Source organism: Protopterus annectens, chromosome 7.part0 (genome assembly GCF_019279795.1).
Source record: "Protopterus annectens isolate FY-2018-M chromosome 7.part0, PAN1.0, whole genome shotgun sequence".
In the NCBI taxonomy this organism is placed as follows: Eukaryota; Metazoa; Chordata; order Ceratodontiformes; family Protopteridae; genus Protopterus; species Protopterus annectens.
In genome coordinates this window covers 607884095-607901690 of record NC_056739.1, presented here as the reverse complement: position 1 = coordinate 607901690, position 17596 = coordinate 607884095, and the positions used below count along the sequence as shown (strand labels likewise).

The 17596-nt window shown below is 43.6% G+C and overlaps 1 protein-coding gene across 1 annotated transcript in view; it reads right to left on the bottom strand.

Annotated features, from left to right (window-relative positions):
- LOC122806067 (GRIP and coiled-coil domain-containing protein 2-like) overlaps positions 1–17596 on the bottom strand; it is a 1105805-nt gene that overhangs the window by 642638 nt on the left and 445571 nt on the right. The window lies entirely within an intron of this gene.

Sequence of the window (17596 nt, the reverse complement as noted above, 5' to 3'; positions counted from 1 at the left end):
GGGAACGTAAGAATGTGAGGCGAGATAGACCACATACATCGAACGTTATGGTGAGTACATAACTTCTAGATGTTATGTGGTCTAATCTCGCCTACATTCTTACTCACGGGACAGCGCCCCCCAGCACCTCTATCCTGGGAGGCTGAATGGAAGATGCTCCTGAGAACAGTGGAACCAAAGGAAGCCCGGCCCCTAGAAGCCACGTCTAATTTGTAATGAGTAATGAAGGTGTGGGGAGAAGCCCACGTGGCCGCAGCACAAATTTCATCCAAAGATAGCCTGGAATGATAAGCTACTGAAGCGGAAACAGCCCTGGTGGAGTGAGCCTTGACGGGGAACGGTAAATTTCTGCCTGCTGACGAATAGACATAGGAGATGCAATCAGAAATCCATCTGGAAATTGTAATCTTAGAAATAGGGGAACCTGTACTATTTTCTGAAAAGGACACAAACAGTTGGTCAGACTTACGAAGTTGTTTTCTCCTGTGTAAGTAAAATCGAAGTTGCCTGTGTACATCCAACTGATGAAACTCAAACTCTGCCTTGTTGGAAAATTGAGGAAAGAAAACTGGCAGTTCAATAGACTGATTGAGATTAACGGCAGAGGTTACTTTCAGAAGAAAGGACAGATTAGGTCTCAAGGAAACCCTGTCCTTATGAAAGATTAAATACGGGGATTTGATGGACAACGACTGAATCTCCGACACCCGTCTGGCTGATGTGATGGCTATTAAAAATGCAGTCTTCCAAGACAGAAATTTTAATTCACAGGTGGCAGCTGGCTCGAAAGGTGATGAAGTCAGGGCCTGTAAAACAAAATTTAAATCCCATGGCATGATGGGTTCTGACACAGGAGGCCGTAGCAACAACGTAACCCCTCAAGATGGCCTTACATAGTTTATGAGCCATGAGAGAAGGTTCGTAAGTGGTATGAAAATTAGAAATAGCGGCCAGCTGGACCTTAATGATCGCAGGAGCAGAACCCTGCTGAAAAAGTAGGGATAAAAAAATCTAAGACAGCAGGGATGGGGGCTGTGAAAGGATCCAGTCCCTGGGCCTGAGCCCAAATTGAAAATCTTTTCCACTTGCTGGAGTAAATCTTCCTGGTAGAGGATTTATGAGAAGAAGATAAAATGTGTACTACCTCAAGTGAAAAACGATGAAGTCTGACTACAGATGGAAGTGGAGTAGCCAGGCTGTCAACCTGAGGGTCCGCAGGGAGGGATGGGACTGTCCCAACATGTGTGTCAGTAGGTCTGGTGCTGGGTCCAGAGTCCAATGACTGTCCACTGCATACTGATGAAGAAAGGAGAACCAGATTTGGCGAGGCCAGTGTGGGGCAATTAGAATCATCTTGCTTCCCGAGGAAATGGCTTTCTGAATCACTCTTGGTAGCAGAGGAAACGGAGGGAAAGCATAGAGCAGACCGGGAGGCCAATCGTGGACTAGAGCATCCCTGGGTGACTCACCCTGTGGGGGGATCAGAGTGAAGTAGTTGCTGCACTTGGCATTGTGGGGATTGGCAAAAAGGTCGCAGCAAGGCTGACCCCACCTGTTGAAAATCTGTTCCGCAACTCGGCGGTTCAGGGACCACTCGTAAGGCATCAGACTAGATCTGCTTAGCCTGTCTGCTATCACATTGGCCTTCCCCGGAATGTGCGTTGCCACTAGGAACCGTCGGGAAGACACTGCCCACTGCCACACTCGCATGGCCTCTCTGCATAGGGGGTAAGATCTGGTTCCCCCTTGCTTGTTCAGGTACCACACCACGGACATGTTGTCCGAGTGAATCGCAATCGTTCCTAGGGGGAGAGAGCTCTGCAGTGCTTGCAACGTCAGTAACACCGCTCCCATCTCTAGAACATTGATGTGCAGATGTACCTCATGATCTTGCCAGGTGCCTTGGACCGTCCTGCCAAGATAATGCCTCCCCCCCAATCTGGGAGGCATCCGTGGTCACCGTGGCAACTGGTGGCATAGGAATAAATGGATTCCCTTTGTTCAAGTTGGCGGAGCCACCAACAGAGGTCCTGTTTGCACCGATCGGTGAGTAGGATCAAATGGGACAGGGAAGTTTCTGAAAGGACCATTGGGCAGAGAGGAGCCACTGCAGAAGCCTCATGTGTAATCTGGCTAGAGGCACTAACATAATGGTGGCTACTATGGATCCCAGGAGCTGCAGAACCCATCTGGCCTGAACCTTCTTGAGGGGTAACAACACGCGAACCTGACCCTGCAACACCTCTATCCTTTCTTGGGGCAGGAACGCCCGCATATGAACGGTGTCTAGCTCTGCGCCTATAAATGTGACACACTGTGAGGGCAGCAAGGCAGACTTTCCCCAGTTCAAGGTAATTCCTAGTTGATGACAAAGGGCAATGGTCTTTTCCCTGACCTGAATGAGAAGATGCCTGGTGGGGGTGGTGAGGAGCCAGTCGTCCAGGTATGGAAACACTTGGAATCCTTGACGTCTCAGGTGAGCTGTCACCACTGCCAAACACTTGGTGAACACCCTGGGGGCTGTGGTGAGACCAAAGGGCAGGGCACAAAACTGGAAATGGCTCCCAGCCGGAAGTGTAAGTGACTCCTGGATGCCCTGTCCATTTTGATATGGTAGTAAGCATCCTTGAGGTCGATGGAGCACATCCATACTTCTTTTCCCAGTAACGGAAAAATAGACTGAAGGGTGACCATTCGGAACTTGGACTTTAGAACGTAGCGATTCAGTCGGCTGAGATCCAAGATGGGTCTCAGGTCCCCTGTTTTTTTCGGCACCAAAAAGAGTCTTGAGTAAGTCCCTAATCCGATCTGGTCTGAGGGGACAGGTTGGATGACTCCTTTGTCCAGCAACTTTGAAATTTCTAGTGTTGCGTGATCCCTTTGACTGGGTGGAACATCTGGGATTCTCTTGGCTGGAGGGGGGGTCTGATAACAAGGGGATGGAATAACCTCCAGTAACTATACGAAGCACCCATCGATCCTGAGTGATACTTGCCCAGGCTTCCAGGTACAACGAAATGCGGCCCCCGACTGGCTCCGGAATAGCACAGTCGGGCAAGACATCAGGGACGATGATAGGAAGGCCCGCGAAAGGAATCACAGTCTCCCGAATTGCGAGAGCCTCCTCTGCCCCTAGGGCGGCGTCTCCCAGAATAGCCACCCCCTCCTCTGCCTCTGGAGAGGGACTCACCTTGAGCGGCAGGGAAAGACTTCTGTGACTTTTTGAACCACATTTTTCCTCCCCTCTGAGCCTTGGGGTAAGGCCTAGATGGAAGGGAAAAATGGACCCCTACGGCAGACAGGGTCTTTCCCTCTTGCTCGCATCTGGTGAGGGTGTCTTTCACTTTGGTCCCAAAGAGTGAGGACCCATCAAAGGGGGCATCAGTGAAGGAAGACTTGAAGGCCTCCGCGAAATGACACAGGCGCATCCAGGCTTGCCACCTGAGGGCTACACCTGAGCTAGCTGCCCTGCTCGCCCCTTTGGCTGCATAAGATATGAGCCTCATGGACGAGTTGACAATCGAGCCAAGAGTAGACAACTGGGCGTTAACCGTCTGCGTTAACGCCTCAGGTACGTTACCCATTAGAGTATCTCCTAACTCTTTAAGGAGATCTCTCTGGAGCCGAGTAAAATGACAAAGATAATTCAGAGACCGAAAGGTGAAGGTCGCTGAAGAGAGGGTACACTTCCCGTACCGATCCATACTCCTGGACTCCTTGTTAGGAGGATGGACGGAGGAAGAAGACTCGGCTACTTCCTGCTGAGTGGCCGCCGCCACCACCATGGCATCCACAGAAACCCCTTTGGACAGGAACTCTTTCCCAGGGGGAGCTGAAAGAAAATTATTAGGGCGTCTGGGTACCGGTTCCACTGAGTCAGGAGTCTCCCACGCCCTTCGACAGATCAAATCTAGTAGCTCATCGAAGGGTAGAGACACCCAGGAGGTGGAGAGTTGAGCCCCAAAGGCCTTGAGGAATACCGACTCCTCCTCAGAGGGGGTTCTGGACGACCAGCTGCCTCTCTGCCTCAAAATCTCCAGGATGTCAGAGAAAAAGACGTCATCGGAGGACGACTTGGGGGACCCCTCTGACTTTTCGAGGTCGGTATCAGAAGTGAGAGACTCGTCTTGGGAGTCTATGTGCTTCCTCTTGCACAACTTCTTTCTTGGAGGCTCCTCAGGCACAGACTCCGAGGGGCCCTCAGAAAGTTGGGGACCGCTCATGGGGGTATCCCCAGACCTTGGGGCTTCGCCGTCAACCGACAGGGGGACATCAGAGGCTCTTGCCGGTGTGGAAGGGGATGGAATGACCGATCCGGGTGATGTCACTGAAGATCTGGCCAGTGCGCTCCTCATGGCCTCGAAGGCGGGTCCCCCCAAATCCGAGGACCGACCGACCTCCGAGGCCACGACCGGAGTCAAAGTTCCCCGAGCCGAAGCACCAAGAGGGAGGCTCAGAACCGACAAAAGTCCCGAAGTATCCCCCTCGGGCCCGACAGAGGAAACCCGAGTTCCGAAACCAGAGGACGGAGCCGACATGGTTGGAGCCGACGTCGGCACCGATAAAGCCTGAAGAGGTATCGGAGCTGGCAGAACATCACCCAGAGCAGAACACTCCGGCTCCGAAGACAAGGAGGTGCTCGGAGGAGGAAACATCGGTGCACTCATCGGGACTGGCTCCGCAGCCGACTGGGTCGGAGCCGAAAATAATTTTGCCAACACAGGCAATTGCAGGAGTCTCTGGACCACCCTATCCACATCCAAATCAGAGAGTCTGGAGGATTTGGAGGAGAGAGAAGGTGACTGTGATCTCCTATCTGGAGAACCATGTCTAACACTAGGAGACCGGCTCCGAATGGGCTCTAACAGAATTGGAGCCGAGGCTGATTCAAGAACCACAGCTACCTCCTGCGGCCCCGAGGACAAGGGAGCCAAGGAGGTAGAATCCAATTTGGTAGTCTTCTCCGGTGGCTCCGATGAAACAGATGGAGCCGGAGATCTCTTCTTAGCCTTAGAAGTCTTGGCTTTTGTTTGTGAACCAGAGGAAGAGTCCAAGGACTCCTTAAAGGAAGGCTTTAGAAGACCCTTCAGTATAAGTTTATTTTTTCTTTCCTGTAGTACCCTCGGACTGAAGGCGTAACAAAAGCTACAGGACTCTTGTAAATGTATAGCCCCCAGGCAGTATACACAAACGGAATGTCCATCTGTTATGGACATCTTGTAGCTGCATTTAGAGCATTTCTTAAACCCAGAGGGTTTATGTTCCTTTTGATCCTTTGACATATCAATGACCACTGCACACAACACAACACAACAAACAATAGGACCCTAGTCCAACAACGGTTAAGGCGGGAAACTACCGCTAACAACTACTGACAAGAATCTCTAACTTAAACGATTCTTGACATGACTAACGCACACACACACAGAAGTGAGGAAAAAAAACGCTTTTTTACACAGGAAATTAGGACAAAACTATACAACGGAGGGAGGACTAGGTCCTTTAATTTAAACGGGCCTAGCCCATAGGAACAGAGGGATACCACAAAACAAATCACTCACACCACAACACATGCTAAACAACAAGAGCAATTAGCTATTAAAATAGCTTTTGTAAGGAAAAAACACAATATTCAGTGAGAAAAAAGAAGCTTTAAAGCTACTTAGCCACAGCCAATCAAGACCACGTCCTAGCTACACGATCAGCAAATGAGATCTGAGGCTATGGAGCGGTGCAACATGGGATACCAGGTTAGCCCAGCCAATTAGAGACTTCATGCTAGAAAAATAAGTTGGCCGAGTTGGAGCCGATGTTTGGCTCCGAACCCATGAGTAAGAATGTAAGCGAGATTGGACCACATAACATCTGTAAATTTCCTGATCCTCACTGTACGGCAATCTCCATTCAATAGTTTCAAGTTTTCAGAAATTCGATCATATTGTCACACTGATACGAATTTTGAGTTTCTGAAAACTTGATCAACTGATAAGGATCCATATATATATATATATATATATATATACACATATACATACATATAAATATATAACTATAGATATATATATATATATATATATATATATATATATATATATATATATATATATATATATATATATATATATATATATATGGGTCTACTTCAGATGATCAAACTTTCAAAAGTTCGACTTTCATATGGCCAAAACTATATGATCGAACTTTTGAAAGTTCGAAAATCTAATAAAAAAGTTAAAAAAAAATTACCTGAACGGTTTTAGCAGGGAGGCAAGCCTTCCTGCATCCCCCACATGAGGGGTTGCACCCATCACACCCCCTGCTATTTATATATATACCAACTCCAAGATCGCATTACAGTGCGGAAAAGGGAAATCTTCCCGTTCTGTGCTGTATAGAAATCTCCATTAAGAATGTTCGAACTTTCAAAAGTTCGATCATATGGTCTCTGCCATATGAAAGTTGAACTTTTGAAAGTTCGATCATATGAAGGGGACCCATACACACACACACATATATATATATATATATATATATATATATATTTATATAGATAGACAGAGAGTTAGATAAAAATATGTCTAACTTTCAAGGAGGAACCACAGACTCAAAGGTACTGTTCCAATTAAGGTTCTTAAGCCTCAGAAATTAACAAAATGGTCAAAGTATAAATCAAGAAAAGAATGAAGACATTTAGAGTCAATGGGCTTTTCTGAATCTAAACTAAGAAAGTCCCTAGGTTATCAGCATGGAAGCTAGTGGTACTGAGTTTATTTGTTTGATGGGGAACAAAGCTTTGCAAACTGAACTAATTGTTCTAATAATTACCGCAATAAGTAATCTTAGTAAAACTCTTTAAGAGCTGTAATCTGATAAGACAGGTGCAGAAATAAGACTGGATGAACTACAAGAAAAGGACAGGGAGAGTGAAGGGTTACCTGAACAGAACATAATCTATATGAAACATCATCATCATCATCAATCCCTTTTTCCCAATGTTTATACATGTGGTCAACCGTCACCATCTTTCTCTCAACTCAATGACACTCTCCTACCTTCCTTGACACTTATGCCTGACTGTTACAGGTCTTCTCTCACACAATACATCCACCTCTCTGCTGGATGCCCTTGTTTCCTCTTGCCTTCTCCTTGTCTGTCCCAAATCTTCTTCACCAGATTGTTTTCCTCTTTCCTGCACATGTGCCCGAAGCACTGTAATCTATTTTCTGACCTCCTCTGTAATTGGAGCTACTTTGACTTCTATGAAGTCCTCATTTCTTCGTCTGTCTCACAGTGTACATCTTGCCACCTGCCTCAGGCACTTCATCTTGATTACCTCTAGCTTCCTCAACAGCTCTACCTTTACTGCCCAGGCTTCTGTACCATACAGTAGTACTGATTGTACAACTGTTTTGTACACCTTACTTTTCATCTTCTTCTGTCTGTCATACACTACACCTGACAATCAATGCCAGCTAGCTGCAGCACCCCTGATTTTAGCTTTCATAGGCTGGTACTAGGCTATCGGCCCTAGTGCCTATACAAGCCTAGCCATAACAATTCCTTGGATATTTCTTCCCACAATATTTACTTCCCTGGACCCCTGTCTAGCAAGGTAACTGACGTGATCCCAGGGTGAATTTCCTATCTCCCATCCAGTCGTCAAGGTTCCATTTGAAGAGGGCCAAGGAGGCACTCTGCTTGACATGTATGGGCCGTCCATTCCAGAGTCTGGGGATGTCCTCATTCAGACTTCCCTTCTCCTCATCCAGCCCCTCTCAGATGCTTGCAGCTGGTAACCTGTTCCACTATTTTCCTTTCTTTCTCAGTTATCAGCTTCTTCTGATTTCCCCCATTTGCTGACATTACAACTGTCTTACCTGCACTCATTTTCTTCCCATGTATTTTCAGTTTTGAATTCCATTCCCCTATCATTTGCTTTCTTCCTCAGAGTCTGCTTGTAATGCCACATCATCTGCATACAGCAGCTTTTTCTTCTGTCTCATCCTGCTAAAGCAGTTCATCACCAGTATGAACAGCAATGAATTCAGAGCTGAACCCTGATGCATACCCACTCCCACCGGACGCCCCTCTGTGAGACTGACTGCTGTTCATGTTTGAGTCACTGGGTTCTTGAACATAGCATGCACTACTTCTATCAATGTTTCTGGGACTTTTAACCATCACAGGACTGCCCAAATCAGCTTTCTTGGGATCTTGTCATATGTTTTCTCCAAGTCCAGGAATGCCCAGTTGGACTTTCCTCATTTATAGTTTCTTCTCAACTATCTGTCCTACTGCAAATATTGGGTCAGTTATGCTGCATCCTGATCTGAATCCGAACTGCTCATCTCCCATCTTACATTCTACTAGTCTGCATTTTCACTTATCAGTCACCCTCTATGTAACTTCCTTGCAGTGTGACAGGACTTTAATACCTCCACAGCTCCCGCAGTCATGAATGTCCCATTTATTTTTCTACACAGTGACACTAGAATGCTTATTTGCCAGTGATCTGGGTAACACCTTTCTATCCATACTGCAATGTGTACCCACTGGAGTCATTTCTCCCCTGTGTCACCCAATGTCTTGATATATCTGCTGTGACCTCATCTGAGCCTGCTGCCTTCCATGACTTCATTTTCCTTAGTGTTGTTCTTACTTCTTCTAGTGTGGGCTCCTCCTCCTCTTTCTTCATGGATGTGTCTCTGGCAATACAGCATCTATGGGCTTTTCTTCAATCAGAAGATGCTGGGAGTACTCTCTCCATCTTCCTCTGCTGTCCAGCAGACTGGTGAGCACTTTGTTGCTGGCATCCCTTTTGAAGGGTTTTTGATGGCTGTATTCATTATCTTTCTGTCTTTGCCTTGCAACCTAATATAGCTTATTTGTGTCATCTACTGAGTCACTTTCCAGAAGCTGGTAGAGTGCCTCTGATGCTAATACAATTGCTCTCTTGTGATTTATGCATGGGTTGACTGTTTCACTGGGGATGACTTTGCAATTGCTGATTCTACCCTAACCCCTACTTCTTACTAGGAGAAAGTATACCTGAGTTGCCTGTTGGCCATTCTTGTATGTTATCTTGTGAATGTGCTAAAATATCTGTTGGTCACCATTATGCCACAAACAGATATCTAGAATGGTTTCTCCTTCTTTATCCCTGTTGCCCCAGCCATGTGGAGTCAGGCAGTCCTCATATACTGCTCTGTCTGTCTGTCTCAATATGTGCCACAGGTCCCCTGTTATCAACAGCTCATGTTATCCTGCTTTATTTACTAGGTCCTGCTGGCAAAATTGTTAAGGTCTTCATCTCCCATACATAAGGTACAAGGTTCATCCTGACCTCTGCCCAGTAACCGAGTGAAGTTTGCATTTTCTCCATGTTTCTCTGTGGGGTCCCTCCCAAAAAAACATATTAGATGTTCCAACTCAAACTCACCTAAGAATGGAGTTGTGGGCAGCAGCACTACTCTAGATGGTGCTTGTTAGGGGAAGGGTTGTGTAGACTAAAGGCTTTGTGTATCAATTCTGGTGCACAATATCCTCTAGAAAGGGAAACATGGATCACAGACTGAGTACTATGACAGAACTAGCCACTCAATGGTGTAAAAAGTGGCTCCAGGTGATTTAGTTATGTAGACTAATATTGTCTAAACAAAACAGAAGAACTTAATTAATCATGAGGGGTAAATGAAGTGGAGCTGAAGGAGCAAACTAAAAATACCATAAATACCACAAAGCACTTTCTTGGAAAAGAAAAAGCATAAAGGTTGTCTATCTCCAATGACACACAGACAAATCAAATGCTTTGTGAACATAGATACATTTTACCATGGTGGGTATAGTGTGTCTTAAAGGTGTATATATACACTTAAAGGTGCATATGGTTAGGCCTCTTCTGGTTCCTGTGACTGCTGGCATAGTACTTTTCATATGTTCCAATGTACTGGCAGTTAGCACAGAGGATTAAGGCTATGAACTGTTAAAGATCTACTTCCTCTGGTATAGGGTTGGAGTCCCGCAGCCTTTATTTGCCTGATGTCTGGTCTTGAGCAAGTCACTTAACTAGACAGTGTATTGGGACAATTCAGAATCTGGACTGGGCTCCTCAACGAACTCTGGGACTGCATGGCTAGTACTTACCTATGGACCTATACTTTTCTGTACTACTGCTGAGTCATGGACTTCTTAAGTGTCACCAATACCTGTTTTCATGTGTAGTTATCCACTTTTGCTTTGTGATATCTGGTTGTGTTTTTACTATTATAGTTTCTCATTTGCTCATGGAGAATCCTGTTCCAGGGGTCCAATTCACTCTTAATTGTCTGAACTTGTAGTTTGATTGGTTGTGCCATTTAACATTATGAACAGTTTCAGCTACAGGTTCTCCCCACATATTATATTTTTGGATAAGAACAAATGAAGCAGATATGATAGTTTGCCACTGGAGCTGGCATGTGTTTACAGCAATTTGTTTAGCCCCTCCCTCACAGCTCCACCCATTATCTGTGGGAAGCCCCTGTGTTTGCTTTTGATCTTTTTTATTATTTTAGAATTCTTTAAAACTTTTCAAATTACCTCCTATTAGTCTGCTTTTACATAAGAGTCCCCAAGTTCCTTCATTTCTTTAGAAAATGTAGAGGACATCACAGTAGTTGTAGAAAACAGAGGTATTTTTGCCATTCCTCCCCTTTTGAATTTATTAATTTTTAATTTGTTATACTTTGACAATGTAATGACTAGGTCTGGTTGGCTGGCTGGTGGTGTAAATTTAATTGGCACTTTATCCTTTGCTATCATAACATCAGATGATCAGTGGATTTCCGTAGGTGTCATTTTGCAGGCATATAACTGAGCACATTTATATTTTTCCCCTTAGCCCTTTTCCCAAGTGGTAATAGTTCTATTTCAACTAGAGTTGGGGTTCAGATGGCTAACCAAGTTTTCAATCAAGATAAATGTATTATTTTCTCTTCCCTATCCATTTAGGAAAATGTTGGAACACAGCACAGACCAGCTTTGGCTTACTTCTGACCCCCTCCACGACTGGGTCTTCCACTGCTCAAAATGCGAGACACAGGTCATCTCACAGCACACAGCAGACTGCTGAGTACATGGAGAGTTTGTGTTAATATAGCAGGATATTTGAAAGACTTAAGGTCTTTAATTTACATGGTTAAAAATCAATGGGCCTTTCCAACTGAGCAATATGTTTGGATTTGTACATATTAAAAGGGGAACTATATTCATTGATGGGTTTGATAAGGGAAGAATACAGAGGTAAGATAATTTCTTTTGGATGATATTTCCTTGGAAACTAATGGACCGACAGAAGGATTTCCTAAATATGATGGAAAAAAGAAGACCGAATGAGGGATAGAGAGAGAGAGAGAGAGAGTTGTTTGTTCATACAAGTTGTCGTGTCTCTTCCCTGTATTTGTCTGAAGGGGAATATCACTTATAACATATGATGCAAGAATTCTTTTTTTTTTTTTTTTTTTTTTTTTTTTTGCTGAAAGATACGTATCTGTACTTTTTTTGCATTTAGCTTGAAACTGTTCAGTACACCAGGTACAAGGGTATTCCAGCCATTTTTGGAGCAGTTCAGTATCAGTGAATGAGTGGTAACAGTGCCCAGCTTGCAGTCATTGGCACACTTGGTCAATGACACTTCAAGCATACTGGTTTAGGTGTCTACAAAATAAACATCAAACAGGAAAGTGTTCAGCACTGATTCCTGCTGAACCCCACTAGTTATAATTTTATGTTTAGAGATGGTACCAGTAATGTTCACTATTTGGTAACTGCTGTAAAGCTAGTCTGCAATCTAGTGAACATGTAGGAGTTTATATTAAGCTTGTATAACTTTTCAATAATACCAGCATGGGCGATAGTGTCAAAAGTATTGGCCTGGTCAAGATAAGCAGTGTACACAGAGTCACCACTGTCCACAGCCTCTGCAACCTTTTTAAAGAAGGTTACTAGGTTCAGGAGACAGGTTCTGCCCTTCACAAAACCAGACTAAGTGCAATCTAGATCAATTAAGTCTCCCATCTGCCTAAAGGAGTTCTGCTATGATATGTTACATGGGTTTACTGGTAAGGCTGATAGGTCTGTAATTACCTGGGTCTATAGTGAGGCCATCCTTGTGTACCAAAGTCACAATGGCTGTTCTCTAGGCATCAGTGACAAACCTGTGGATAGGCTGAGGATGAACAGTTTAAGTAGTGGCACAGACAGTACATACCTGGCACTGATGAGAAAACAGCCTAGAATGTTATCTGGTCATATAAAAACATTACTTTTAGCCTTAGAACAAGGAATACAACCAATGTTTCAGTTCTCTATCTAAATTAAAAAAAGAAGAATCACTCTGGATAGTTAGAAGGGTAAAAATTAAAAATGACCCACTACTTTTAATCCAGAAACATCTGATGATGCACACTAACTTCACACATTTTCTGCTCTACCACAACAGGTCTGACTCTGATAAAAAATAGAGCAGTAGAGTAAAAACAGCCTTCCAATAAAGGTTCAAGTGTTATCTCAAAACTAACAATGAAAATCCCACTACCACTGTCCAAATATAAAATGTCAGACTAAAGAAGGACCTGTCAATCAAACAAAAACGTAAACATAACAAATTGCTGCAGTCCCTTGGAAGCACTCAATCAAAACGAAGCAAAACAGCCTATCTCTTAGAATTCGAAAGTGAAGATCTTAGCATCCACAAGCTACTAAATAAACAAAGAATAAAAGGCTGCTAAAGAACCCACTGGAGACCAAGAAAAATCCAGAAATTATGAATGATATCAACAACTATAAGAGATGCAACAAATCCTTGGACTTCATTGGTTAGGTATGGATTTAGGCAAACCCACCAGCTCTAAACTCATCCCATTGTTTTGTGACTGGTTCTTATTCAAACAGGTTGATTCTGTGCCTGAACAGCTTTCTTTGGTTAGTAACTTTGGGTCCTTGACTGCTATTTCCATGAAACATGGAGAATACTTATTACAGCAACACCCCAACAGACCACCCTCAACAGGCACTCTGAGATGTACTACACTACACTGCTTTACTACACGCCTTATTAAATGCTGACTTTGTGACTAGGTCTGAAGAAAGACATTTGTGGAAGAAAAAGGTTGCTCAAATTCAGGTGCAGATGAGTCTGAGTTATGTTTTGAATACACTTTTGGCACTGCATCAATACCATTACTTAGAGTATGTTTTTGTTTTGAAGATTTAAGTGCAACATAAAGCATATTATATGCGAGTGCTTGGGCCTTTATTGTTTTTCTTTCTCTCTCTATACATATATTCTTAAAACACAAATCCAAACTTGCAAAAATTACTTCTTTCAGCAACCTGTTTTTAGCAGGAGACATCCATCCCAACCCTGGACCTCAGCCACCCATAATCAACAACAACCCTCCTCCTCCCTCTTCTCCTCCTTCCCCCTACAATACTCTTAAATACTTCACAATTAATGCCTAGAGTCTCAATAATAAAATACACCAATTCCAAGCATGGCTAAGCCACAACCAACCCGACATCATAGCCATCTCTGAAACCTGGCTCAAACCCCACATCTCTGATTCTGAAATTCTACCCCCTGGATTTCACACTCTTAAACGTGACCGCTTAAATAGAAAAGGTGGTGGCACAGCTTTAATATACCCTAATTTTCTCACCTTAATTCCCCTTCCAAATCCTATTCCTCAATTCCCCAACAAAGAATTAACAGCCGGTCTACTAAAAATAAATAAAAACGCATCTGCGTCATTGCCTTATACATCTCACCCAGTAACACCACTATCCTTGAAGATATACTCCTATGGGCCTCAACAGAAATACACTATGAAACCTACATACTAGGTGATATAAACATCGACTGGAATAAAATCAACAGCCCCTTACCTTTCCTATCCATTAACCTCTATAATTTTACTCAAGTAATCCCCTCCATCACCAGACCCAACAAAACAAATCCCCCAGGATCCATTCTTGACTGAATCTTAGTCACCCATCCTAACAAAATCACCAATTCTGGCACTATAGCTGACACCATTAGTGACCACCTCCCAGCTTTTATTCACCGGGCAACCACCTCTAACCCTCATCAGCATCAATACATTCTTACATGCAACCTCAGCAAATTTGACCTCAAATCTTTTTCCAATATTTTCAAACAAATGAATTGGAACATTCTCAAAACCCTTCCACTCGACAAAGCCATAGACTACTTCAATACTACCTTCCTGGACACTCTAAACTCCCTAGCCCCATTAAGACACAAAAGGATAAAAACTATTAGTACTCCCTGGCTATCTAAAGAAACAAAGCAAACTATGCATCAAAGAGATAAGTTCTGGAAGCTTTTCCAAAATAATAAACTGCCTGAGACCCATCTCCAATACACACAGCTCCATAACCTCACAAAAAAGCAAATCACCAATGACATAAAAGCTCCAATCCAACCATACAAAAACCCTAAGCAATTTTGAAACTCTATAAACTCACTTCTTAACCCAGGCTCCAAAAATAACCCCTGCCCTGACCCAAGTAAATCCAACCTCGAATTAGCATCACAATTTAACTATTTTTTTTATACTCTATATCTAACCTGACCAAGACTTTTCCCAACAATAACTCTTCTCTCCAACTTCCTAGTCCTAAGTCCCCCAATAACTCTCCTCCTATGTTCGAGCTCAAACCTGTCCCCACTACTCTGATAAAAAGACTCCTATCCAAACTTAAACCTTACTCCAATGCACCCAATAACATACCCTCCTCCTTCCTAAAATCAACTGCTGATGGAATAGCATTCCAAATTAGCATCATAATCAATAGATCCATAAAGGAATCCTACATCCCCAAACTTTGGCGTTCCACCTTTATTCTTCCTCTCCACAAGGGAGGCAAAAACACAGGCATCTCAAATTTCCGCCCAAATGCACTACTCTCACTTATCTCCAAAATACTGGAAAAATGTATTCATCTCCAACTCATGCCTTTTCTGACCCAAAATCAACTCCTTACCCATACCCAACATGGCTTCTGCCCTGGACATAGCACTATGACTGCATTACTTTCCTTCCTAGAAACTGTCAATCAAGCCTGAGACTCCGGACACTTAGTATCTACAGTACTTCTAGATCTCTCTAAAGCTTTCAATACTGTTTCCCACAAGCACCATCTCTGTCATCTCTCAAACCTTAATATCTCTCAAAACACTCTAGCTTGGTTCTCAAGTTACCTGTCTGATAGGACTCTGGCTGTCAAATGGAATAAAGCCACCTCTCCTTTCTTACCAACCCTAACTGGCATCCCTCAGGGCTCTATCCTCGGACCTATGCTATTTAACATCTTTATCAATAATTTCCACTCCACTATTCCTAACGCAAAAGTCATTCAATATGCTGATGACTCAACCTTTAGTCTGCCCTGCCTCTAACCTCCCTGAACTGCTAACTAAAACCCAAACCGCCTTCTCAACTACTGAGACCTGGATGCACCAAAATCACCTCTCTCTCTCAATGCAAACAAATCTAAAATAATCCTATTCCCTCCCTCAAAATCTTTCTTATACGACAAAAATTCCTTCCAAGTTCTTAGCCTAACCAACTCCCCCATCAAAGTTGTCCCCTTTGCCAAACTCCTAGGTGTTAAAATAGATGAACATCTCAGGTTCAACATCCATATTCAACAAAACATAAATAAAAGGCACCAAATGTTAGTGATGCTATATAGGAACAATCGCTTCCTCTCCTCCTCCACTATGCATACCCTGGACACTACTTACCTTCTGCCTTCCCTATTGTACAGAGCCCCTCTACTAACAAACCTGACATCTTCCATCACCTCTAAACTTGAAAACTGCTATAATAAAATCTCCAGATTTGCCAACAATTCTACCCATCACTGCCTCTTCCTCCAATCTCTGAACTGGCTAGAACTTCCAAACCACCTAGACTACCTCCAACTTACCACTGCACACAAACACCTATTGTACCCAACAAAATGCCCCATTCTGACAAACATCCTTCCACCCTACACCCCTAATAGATCTCTAAGATCAGAAAACCAAAACTTAATAATGATCTTCTTCTTCTTCTTCTTTCGGCTTTTCCTGGTTAGGGGTCACCACAGCGCATCACCTGTCCGCTCATGATTGGCAGTGGAGTTTTACGGTGTCGAGTTGCCAGCCCGGCGCCCAACCTTCCACAGAAGGCACACGCACGCACTCACACCTAGGGCCAATTTAGAGTGTCCAATCCACCTACAGCATGTCATTGGGATGTGGGAGGAAACCGGAGAACCCGGATGAAACCCACGCGACCACAGGGAGGACATGCAGATTCCGCACAGAAGGCACCCCAGCCGAGGATCGACCTTAATAATGATCCATAAACCTAAAAGACCTGCCAGCCACTTCTTCTTTCTTACTCCCTAGGTAGGAAATGGAATTCTCTCTCTTCAACACTAAGAACCCTGCCAAACAGAGAGAACTTTAAATCACAGCTATTCACCTACCTGTCCTCCAAACGGAAATGTATGTGCTTTCACCCTACTTAAGTTCTTGTTAAGCTCTTGGCCCCAGCAGGTTTTCCTTCTGCATTCCTAAACAATATAACTTACTATATCCTTTCAAAGCTATTTCCCAAAGATATTAACTATGTTGTTGTTGTGTCTTTCGGCTTTTCCCGGTTAGGGGTCACCACAGCGGAACTCCAGCCCGCTAATTGCCAGCTCTGACGCACAACCTTCAACGAAGGTACACCCATTCACGCATGTCTCCACACAGAAGATGCTTTAGCTAAGAATCAAACGGCACAACGTCTTAATGTGAGGCGACAACACTACTGCAGCACCACCACCACCGCAGTAGCTTTTTACTCTATATGCATGACTGTATGTTAAATGACTCTGTACAAGGAAAGATTTTCCACAATGGTCTAAATTGCTTATGCTTTGCTTTGAATTCATATATTTGTAACTTGTTCTTGTTACTGTTTTTCAATCTTAATCTGTATTCTTTGTCATGAAGCTCTTCTCCCCGGGCCTCCACTGAAAATGGGCTCTCTGAGCCCAGTGGACTTCCCCGGTAATCAACCTGGAAATGAAATATATATATAAATATATATATATATATATATATATATATATATATATATCTATACCCCAACTCCAGGATGAACTACAGTGGGTAAAAAAGGCATATTTTTACATGCTGGCCAAGTGTTTACTTGCTCAGGGAAACTTGAGCTGTTTACGATTATGTGTTGTCAGTTTTCTCATCTCAAGAATTTGAATGTCAGTATTACAGGCTCTGAAATTTAGAAGTGGACCCATACACAGATAAACACAGATGTGTAGACAGGTCTTTACTGGGCAGTTTTTGTTTGCAAACTACATGTGTAATATATGTGTCCACATACATTCAACCTGCCCATGGTACTAAGCATCAAATAAATAAATATACACATATAAACACAAATAATCTGTGTGCTTCTTCCTTGTTTTCCCATGGCTAGGTTTGGAGATCAGAATGTACAAAAGTGCAGAGTACATGGCTTGCTTCTATACCTTC